This window comes from Otolemur garnettii, unplaced genomic scaffold (genome assembly GCF_000181295.1).
Source record: "Otolemur garnettii isolate 467f Iridium unplaced genomic scaffold, OtoGar3 scaffold00013, whole genome shotgun sequence".
In the NCBI taxonomy this organism is placed as follows: domain Eukaryota; kingdom Metazoa; phylum Chordata; class Mammalia; order Primates; family Galagidae; genus Otolemur; species Otolemur garnettii.
Genome location: NW_003852408.1, coordinates 15750705 through 15761110, shown reverse-complemented (window position 1 = coordinate 15761110; position 10406 = coordinate 15750705).

Genomic DNA, 10406 nt, shown 5'->3' with positions numbered 1-10406 from the left:
ACATCACTTCCATCTCAGGTATATTTGCAAGAGCACTGCAGGAGTGAGTTTCTCTCTCTGCATACGATTCCTTCTAGGCAGTGATCAATGAACAGAGCAGAAAAGGCTACATGGATCTGCAACTTTATGATTTATTGTCTACACCCACCGGGCCATAGTAAGCAGAATTTTATCCTTTTCATCGCTGCAGTATGTGCGGCATACATGAGCTTCTCCCAGACTTCTCCCCAAGCATTTCCTTAGTTGAGAAATAGTGTCCATTAGAGAACAGATGGCACGTTCAAATTATAGAGATGCAAGAAGATTTTTTATAAGGACATTATTTACCAAAGTGAGTGCTGAGTAGGAAAACTAGGAGACTGTACAGTGGCCAAAAGGTGGAAGGAGATTGAGTAGTTACTGGGACTTGTTAGGGTAAGCCCTTTGGGAAGGGTCACCTTGAAAGGGATTCAGTCTAAAAGATGGCCATGCCTGGCTTGGTGCCTGTAGCTCAACGGCCTGGGTGCCAGCTACATACACTGCTGGTAGCAGGTTTGAACCTGGCCTGGGCCTGCCAAACAACAACTACAACCAAAAAAATAGCAGGGCATTATGGCATGTGCCTGTAGTCCCAGCTACTCAGGAGGCTGAGGCAAGAGAATTGCTTAAGCCAGTGGTTCTCAGCCTTCCTAACGCTGAGATGTATTTTCATTGTTACAAAGGGGTCACAACCGACAGGTTAAGAACCATTGGCTTAAGCCCAAGAGTTTGAGGTTGCCGTGAGCTGTGATTTAATAGTACTCTACCGAGGGTGACATAGACTGTCTCAAAAAAAAAAAAAAAGGCCATGCTGGGAATGACCTGAGGGCATAAATACCTTAGCCTCATTCTTCTGATTTGCTGATTTTATTGGTCAAGCACAGCCAGAAGACAAGAGCCCATTCACATAGTAGTATATAAGTGGTCAAACTTCTAAAACAAAGAGCTAGAAAGGGAAGATGGGAAAACTGGAGCTGTATGTGGAAACTATCAAGCGCCCTTTGTTAGGGCCCTTAACTTTTTCAGTTTCAGTAGGTCATTGTGTAATCCTTGAGCGCAAGGACTAGGTTTAGCCCATTTTTGTGTCCCCTTATGTCAGCTGCTCCATACCACTGCAAAACTCGGACTGAGAACAGTAAGCGTTAGTGTTGCTCACAAGTCATTCCAATGATCTGGGTTATCCTGGGCTGAGGTTCATGTGTCTGTAGTCAGCTGTTAGGCTGGTGGGGAGCTGGTTGGTCTTGATGGCCTCCTGTCTGGATGTTGGCTGGCTGGCAGCTGGAGTAGGGACAGGGACTTGTCAAGTGTCCATCATTCAGCAGAAGTTTGGGTTGCCTCACAGGGCAGCAGGCAGACTCTTAAGGACAACACAGTATCAACTTGTTCTGCATTTAGTGCCAAAACTAGTCCCAAGGGTAACTCAGATTTAAGGAATAGGAAATACACTCTACTTGATGGGACAAGCTGCACAGTCACATTACAGAGGGTGTAGGTACAGGTAGTGGTATAGAACTTTGACCATTTTTGTAATTGCCATTCCCCACAATAGCTAATAGTGTGTGAGATAAAATGGGTCATCTGTTTTATGATTTAATAAGTAAAGGGATGGCACTAGAGAATCAAGTTGTATATTAGGTGCAGTGTTTTACTAAATACCTTCAAAAGTCTAACCTTTTGGTCCACATCTCCTCTCAGAATTTGTTTGTTTTCATGTATTTTAAAAATTATATACCTCTGACCTTTTAGGTTTTAAGCAAAACAAACCTATAAGTTATATTTTATTGTAATGTCTCAGGCATTCAGAAGAAGCTGGATTGCTGGAACTATTGAAAGAGTGGCATGTTGACCCATCTGTGTCATGTTCCAGCTTTTGTCTTGGCCCATTTTGTTTTATTTTATTTTTTTTGAGACAGAGCCTCAAGCTGTCCCCCTGGGTAGAGTGCCATGGCATCACAGCTCACAGCAACCTCCAACTCCTGGGCTCAAACGAGTCTCCTGCCTTAGCCTCCCAAGTAGCTGGGACCACAGGCACCCACCACAATGCCCAGCTATTTTTTGTTTGCAGCTGTCGTCGTCTGGCGGGCCCAGGCTGGATTCGAACCCACCACCTTGGGTGTACGTGGCTGGTGCCTTAGCCACTTGAGCCATAGGCACTGAGCCCCATTACGTTTTAATGGTCACGAGAATGTAAGCATTCTACTGTGTCTCTGCCTGTCACCTGATGAGTGTTCTCTGATTTGTTCGTGTTCTGCCTTCACTGACATCATGTTTCTGTTTCTCTTAACCAGCCCGGGAACTTTCCCCAATAATCAGTACTTTGATACATGAGCTTATACCTATCCTTGAGCCAATCCACTGTGTACATTTTGTAGTATCATGAGTAATCACCATCGCTATTCTCTGACTGAGAAATAGCTTATTAAAGTTACAACATCACATTTTGATAATGGGAGCTAATTGGGAATTTGGGTTGATTAACGGAGAGATGAATGCTTTTGTGGTTCCACATATACTACTTGGGGGGTATTTAGGAAAAACTTTAGCTGTTTTTTTTTTCTATGTTCACACTCAGTGCACCAGCAATGAATGCAGAAGACATCTGTGACCTAATGTGGGAATTTGTCCCCATCACCAAGCAAGCAGTCAGTTCTGACACTATTTCAGTTGCAACATTATCTACCTGGACATAGAGTCAGATTTCACATCCCCCAGATTTTCTCCCACCTCCCAGACCTCAGTTACAAGTCTGGGCCTCTGAAACTTCTGATCAACCAGTGTCAAGTTAAGGTGCTATGACCCCTCTCTTTGAGTTTGATTAATTTGCTGGAGCAGCTTACAAAACTCAGGGAAATACTTTCTTACATTTACTGATTTATTATAAGTGATATTACAGGAAATATGATGAAGAGATGCTATGGGCAAAGTATGGCAGGCCACCCTCTAAGAACCTCTGTTTAGTATCTGGAAGCTCTCCAAACCCCGTCCTCTTGGGTTTTTATTAAGGTTTCATTCTGCAGGCATGATTGATTAAACCATTAGCCATTGGTGATCAACTTGACCTTCAGCCCTTCTCTTCCCCAGAGGTTGGGAGGTGGGGCTGAAAGTTCCAATCTTCTAATCATGCCTTTGTCTTCTGAAGCCATCAGTTAACATTTGTGAACAAAATGACAGTGCTTTGGAAATTCCAAGGATTTTAGAAAGACCAAATGCATATTTCACAGTATCAAAGGGGATGTCTTTGGAATTGCATGTAAGGAAAGAATGGTATGTGGAGCGCATTGGAGAGTTCATCTTGTCTTGCCCATCCAAGAGATACTCCGTCTTGTTTCAGCCTTTGGTACTTTTTCTGTTATAATAACAGAACACCCCAACCCACTCAGTTGATTGGACCAAGGATGGACAGCATAACAGTAAATGAAACCAATTAATTCTTTTTCAGTAATTTGGACCAAATGACCCAGGAGCTGAGTTACATGAAGAGCCCTTAGCTTTGGGAAAAGCATGGACTTAAGTTGCCAAGATAAAGCTACCCCAATTCCTACCTGTCTCAGCTAGAGAGTTTTGGGGTTGTATGTAATAAAATTTAATTCTAGCTAATTAAAGCAGAAAATACATTTATTGGAGTGTAATAGAGTGCTTCATGGCATTGAAGGAAAACTAAAGAGGTCAGTGGGAGGAGTAGAAGACAGTCTCCTTAAAGAGTCTGATGGAAGTGTCTGTGCTTCATGTCTGATACTTGCTTCGGGAATCAGGAACCTGAAAGGGAGAGTCCCATGACTTGATTGGGGTCACATTTCCATCTTTTGGTGTCACCAAAGTTGGCAGTCCACCAAGATTACACACAATAGAAATCTCCAACAGCAGGAGATTGGCCGTAATTTTAGGTCAGGTGTCCATAGCATCTAACTTGAGTTATTATTTAGATTGTATGCTTACTGCTTTTTCATAACCCATCCGGTATAAAAGTAACATTTCTCACATTTTACCTCTCAAACCACCTTGCTTATTGCAACCTATAGAAGGACACTGCAACAAAGCCGGAAGTATCTACTGTAAATTGTTCCCAGTTCTTCCCCATGAGAACCCAAGGCCATTGACTATTGTCAGACTAGGACCTTGTGAAGTCAGATGATTGGTGGTGTCTCGGATTGAGTCTGTCTCACAGTGGGTAATATGGAATGATGGCTTCTTTGGTTATTATCCTTGGCCAATGGAAGGAGGGCTGTGAAGGTTGGAAAAGTCAAGTGCAAACTTCTGGAGTTGCCTCTCACCCCCACACACCAAAGTAGGAAGACAAAAGGAATCCTTGGGGGGAATCATGAATTAATGGCTGATTCAAATACCTGAAATTTTCATGAGTAATGGTCTTAAGATCATAACTAATCTCAGCTATGGTGCTGGGTATAGTTCTATATTTTCTCCAATATAGAACTCCTGTCTCTGACGTGCTACTCTTTTTTTTTTTTTTGAGACAGAGCCTCAAGCTGTCCCCCTGGGTAGAGTGCCATGGCATTACAGCTCACAGCAACCTCCAACTCCTAGGCTCAAGTGAGTCTCTTGCCTCTGCTTCCCAAGTAGCTGGGACGACAGGCGCCCACCACAACGCCCGGCTATTTTTTGGTTGCAGCCGTCATTGTTGTTTGGTGGGTCCGGGCTGGGGATTCGAACCTGCCACCTTAGGTGTACGTGGCTGGCGCCTTAGCCGGTTGAGCTATAGGCCCCGAGCCAGACGTGCTACTCTTAACATGTATTTTCTTCTCCTTCATTTCTATCTGCAAAGTAATCAAATAAGTTTTTCTTCACATTACAGGGATAGCATTATAATTTCATTGTTTAACTTCAGGGCTATGAACTCTCTTAGATCCAGAAGGATCTTGATCATGTTGATAGCTCACAAAAGATATAGATCCATTACAATAATCACATGATAAGTGGACCTAAAGAGATTGGGAAGTATTGAGAACCTTACATGCCGTAGACATACATATGATATTCAGGTCAGCTTAGGCATTTCCTACCTAAAATAATAGACAAGTGCCTTAGACCACCCCCAACTAAGATGTATAATGTTTATTGGATCTGTTGGGATTTGGGGGGAAGCAAAATAAATCAGTCGCATTTGAGTGTGCTGTTCTGACTTATTTACTGAGTCACCTTGTAAGATTTAACCAGTTTTGGGCCTGGCTCACTCCTGTAATCCTAGCACTCTGGGAGGCCAATGTGGGTGGATTGCCTGAGCTCACGAGTTCAAAACCAGCCCGAGCCAGAATGAGACCTCATCTCTAAAAATAGCTCAGTGTTGTGGCAGGTGCCTGTAGTCCCAGCTACTCTGGAGGCTGAGGCAAGAGGATCACTTAAGTCTAGGACTGTAAGGTTGCTGTGAGCTGTGATGTCACTGCACTCTACCAAGGGCAAAAAGGTGAGACTCTGACTCAAAAAAAAAAAAAATTTAACCAGTTTTAAGTGGAGGCTGGAGAAAGAATAGACTTGGCAGCTGATCCAAGCTATAGTCCAAGTTGTTCTAGGACTTAAGACTATGACCTAGCAAATCCAAGTAGATAGTGCATAAGGGATTTGCAGTAAATAAATCAGAACAGCACACTCAAATGTGACTGATTAGTGACCTCTTCTGCTAATATCCACTATGCATTTAAAAAGTCGCTCGCTGGCTGCTAGGCCCTGTAGAATACCTGAACATGGAACATCAAGTTTCTATGCGACTGAAATTGCTTATTATAAATTTGGTGTTAGCCAGTATATAAAATTAGATTCATGCAACAGCATTGCTTTCTTAAATGGAAGTGGTATATAAAAAATTAGATCAGGAGCGGTCCACAAGTCCAAGTAAAGTGCTGTAACATGCAGCTTAGATTCACATGTAGTATATATAAGTAATGTTCACTTAGTGTCTCAGTGTTTTTTCTGTGATTCAGATATGTCATTGGGGAATTCTTTGTGTCCGCTAATGGAAGAGGAAAAAGCACATTGGATGGATCTATACACGCCTCATATCAGCTGGAAGTGGACAGAGATAGCCTTGAAGGACAGTGGTAAAGGAATTATTCTCAGTGAGCAGAACTTTAGATAATATCCACTTGGCATGAAACGAAGAGATGGCTGGAAGTAGAGATTTATAGTGATTTGTGGGCAATGGATGGCCAGCTGGTCAGAGATTTAGAAAGAACAGGAATGAAAGATTGGATACTTCAAGGTAAGAAGGAAGGATGTTTCAGGGATTATATATGTGGGTAGAATTCTTAGAATGAGGACAGAGTTGACAATATAGCCCATATAAATGCCCACCAGAGAGCACCCACTTTGGACATTGCTAATCCATTTTGGGGATGTCAGCTCTTTCTCCCCACCACCACCTTGATGTTTCTTCAGTAAGCCCATAAACAAAACAATCAGATAGCAGAAATGGAGCCTGCATATGAGCAAAGAAAAAAAAGGGGGTGCCTTCCCTCACCAAGGCTGATCTGGCTCTTGCCTCTGCTGATTGACAAACTGCAAAAAAGCCAATGCTGAGCTGCTAATAGGACACCATTCTCTAGGAGTACCATCTATTCGAGTGCTTACATTAGATGTTTTCTATCATGCGAAGGGCAGTGGTTTGTCATCTGAGAAACAGACATGTAGTATGGGTATGAAGTTATCTTTCTTACCTATAGTATGTCTGCCAGCATCATCATTCATGGGCTTGGAGAATGCCTTATCCTTCACTGTGATATCCCATACAGTGTAGTCTTTGACAGTGAAGAAATTGAAGGAATTGTAGCAATAGAAATTATAGTAATAGTCTCAATAGTGGGACACGTGGAACTTATTTGTTTTACCATGCATCCTATCATTCAGAGATAGCTTGCTCAATAGACTTCGTGGATTACTGAAGGCTCAATGATAGTGGTAGCTGGAAGTTAACTCTTAAGTTTAAGGTACTATCCTATAAGGTCCAGTATATGCCTTGAATCTACCAGTATGGGTGTTAACTCCCTCATAGCCAGGATGCACGAGTCAGAAATCGTGATGAAAGTGGGACTTGCCCCACTGAAAAGTCTGCATTTTTATTTCCCCTACTTGTGACCTTGCGTTTGGTGAGTTTGGGGGTCCTGAGGCCTTAGGAAGTAATGCTTCAAAGAAATTCAACCTTAGTTCCAAATTGAAATCTTGAGATAATCCTCTGATCACTTTGGGCTCATAAGGCTACTGAATTAACAGGCAGAAAAAGTGTTCTCCCCAGATACTCAGATCACATTTACCATCCAGCCCCTTCTCTGTGCTCTGGGAGATTCCTCGCCCTGTCAGAAGAAAATATCCAGAAAGAAGTATTTTTTAAAAAGAGAGAAAGAAAAGAACAATAAATGTAAGAGACATAGAAACTACAGTGAAGAGTTCTAATATATATGTATAGTTGGAGTCCCAAAGGAGAAGGTAAAGATGATAATAACTAAGAATTTTTCAAAACCAATGAAAGATACCAAGCCACAGATTCCACAATCCCTGTAAACCTTACACAAAGTAAATACAAAAAAAAAAAAAAAAAAATCACTCCCAAGAATGTAATGGTATAACTCAATACCAAAGAGGAAAGGAATGTCATAAAAGCAGCTAGTAGAAAAAAGGAAGACACTTAGCAACAACACTAAGACCATTAACTTCCTAACAGTACAATCTAGAAGATAACAATTTATATCTTTAAAGTGCTTCGAATTCTATTCTCAGCAATTATATCCTTAGAATATAAAGGAACAATAAAGATAATTTCCTCCAACAACAAAATACTGAGAAAATTCACCACTAACAACCTATACATCACACAGAAAGTAAGTAATCCATGGAGGAGACAGTGCAGGAAGGAATGGCAGTCAATGAAAAGGGGGAATATGTAAGTAAATGCAACTGAATAGAGACCACGTAAATAGGAGCAGCAATAACTCAGGGTAACATTAAAATGCATTACAAAAGCAACATGTATATTGGGAAAGGATAAATAATGTTAAAATGTTCTAAGTTTCTTCCATTGTTTGGGAAGAAGTCAAACTACAAAGCAAATATACTTTGTAATCTCTGGTAATCATTACAAGGAAGGAAAGTATAGTAGAACCTGAATAGCTGACCACCTGCCTACATTGACATAATTTTCATAGACCAGACACCACATGTACTAAGGCCTAGTTCTTTATGTTGACCACCTCTGTATGTTGACCAGTTGGTTACAGTCCCTTGGGTGGTCAACTACTGACTATAATAAATAACAAATTAATACAGTGGAAATAAGATTAAAAAGCAAATAGAAGAGACAGGAAAAGAATTGATGGGGCAGGTAGCACCTAGTTAGGTGGTGGATGTAAACACACCTATATACACATGTGTATGTATCTGTGTATAAACATGTCTGTAATAACATTATATAGAGATAATTAAATGCCTCAATCAAAAGATAAAGATAGTAAAATTAGATTGCATACCCAAAATGTAAGGATTAAAAACAAGGCCTTAAGTATAAGTAATTGAATATAAATAATAAAAGACAAGGATACAGACACACCAAAATCATAAAGACACAAAAGGATTGAAAGTAAAAGAATGGAAAAAGATAACCACATGCAGAGACTGACCTAACAAAAGCTATATTAATATCTGACAAAGTGGACTTTAAGTCAAAGAGAGAAATAGAATAAACGCATGTGGGATTTTTCAGTATTTCTGGGCTATCAACAAATATATGAACACTAGCAGATGGTATTGGCTCTGAAAATGTTTTTGGGGAGCCAATTGAGGAATTAATTGAAGAATTTAGAGAAGCATAGTTAGAGAAAATCAGGAGAACTGACCAAGTCTACAAAGTCAATGGCAATGAGCAAGAGGACCCAGCAAGTTGGGATTATTATAATGTGAAAAACATGCGAACCAGGTAATTGCCAAATAATAGGTATCTCCATGAAACAAAAACTTAAAGTACCAAGAAATGTTTTAGCACTCAAGCACTCATTCTAAAAAGTTAACTTTTTAGACCGTGCTGGATTTGTTTCCTGCTTCTGAAACCTGTGGTAATACTTTGTTTCCTGAATTTGCATTGAACATTGATATATCCCTAAATATGTCAGTAGGGGAAAACAGTAATTACTGTTGTGTGTATACTTACTATTTGCTTTATGTACTGATTTTAGAAAAATTACTTGAATACTTACATAGTGCACTTTGGCCTTGGAACTTAATGGATTTACATACATTTTTTGAGACCTAATCTGTAAATCAAGAAAGTTCGTATCTACAGATATTCATTCCTTCAACAAAGCAGAGAAATGTGTGAACATGTCTTGGTTGTAAGCATCATTTACAACGCTAGGGGGTGATACAACATAACCAGAAACCAGTCAGGTTTGGCAAATTCATCTTCAGGGAATATATACAATGGATAAAAGCTTGTGTAAAATTAGTTTGTTAAGTACAAAGTTTTTTTTTTTTAAGAGACGGGTTCACCACCTGTAATCCTAGCACTCTGGGAGGCTGAGGCAGGTGGATCACCTGAGCTCATGTTGAGACCAGTCTGAGGCAGAGTGAGACCCCTGTTCTAAAAATAGCTGGGCCTTCTGGCAGGTGCCTATAGTCCCAGCTACTTGGGAGACTGAGGCAAGGGAAATCTCTTGAGTCCAAGGATTTAAGGTTGCTGTGAGCTGTTATGCCATGGCATTATATTCAGGGACACAAAGTGAGACTCTGTCTCAAAAAAAAAGAAGAGACGGGATCTCACTCTGTCCCTCTGTATTCAGGCTGGAATGTAGAGGCATAGTTGTAGCTCACAGCAGCCTGGAACTCCTGGGCTTCAGCTTCCCAGAGCACTGGGATCATGGGTATTGGCTTCCACACCCAGACTACTAGTAGTTAGTTTTAACTTTCCATGATGCCATAATGTGACCAAGAAAACTAAGTTGAAAAAAAAAAAAAGACCAAAAGGTGTTAATAATTACAGGCCCTCTGGGATAAGCAACCCACTAATAAATAAGATGAACTTGGGTATATTTTCTGCTTGTTAGAAAATTTTAATTTATTGTTTTCATTTAGTTGATTATATTAAAAATTACCAGGTATTAAAACAAAACTCTTCTGTGGTGATAATGCATCATTAAAATATATTTTATTGAATAAGATTTATTTATCAGGTGCTGCTCAAATTAAAGTGTGCAGGTGTCTGACCACATTTTCAGAGTCTTCAAGAATTCTTTTTTTTAAAAAATAAATAAACCACTTTATTATTTATCTATTTAGAGACAGAGTCTCACTTTGTCACCCTGGTAGAGTGCCATGGCTTTATAGCTCACAGCAACCTTAAACTCCTGGGCTCAAGCAATTCTCTTGCTTCAGCCTCCCAAGTAGCTGGGACTATA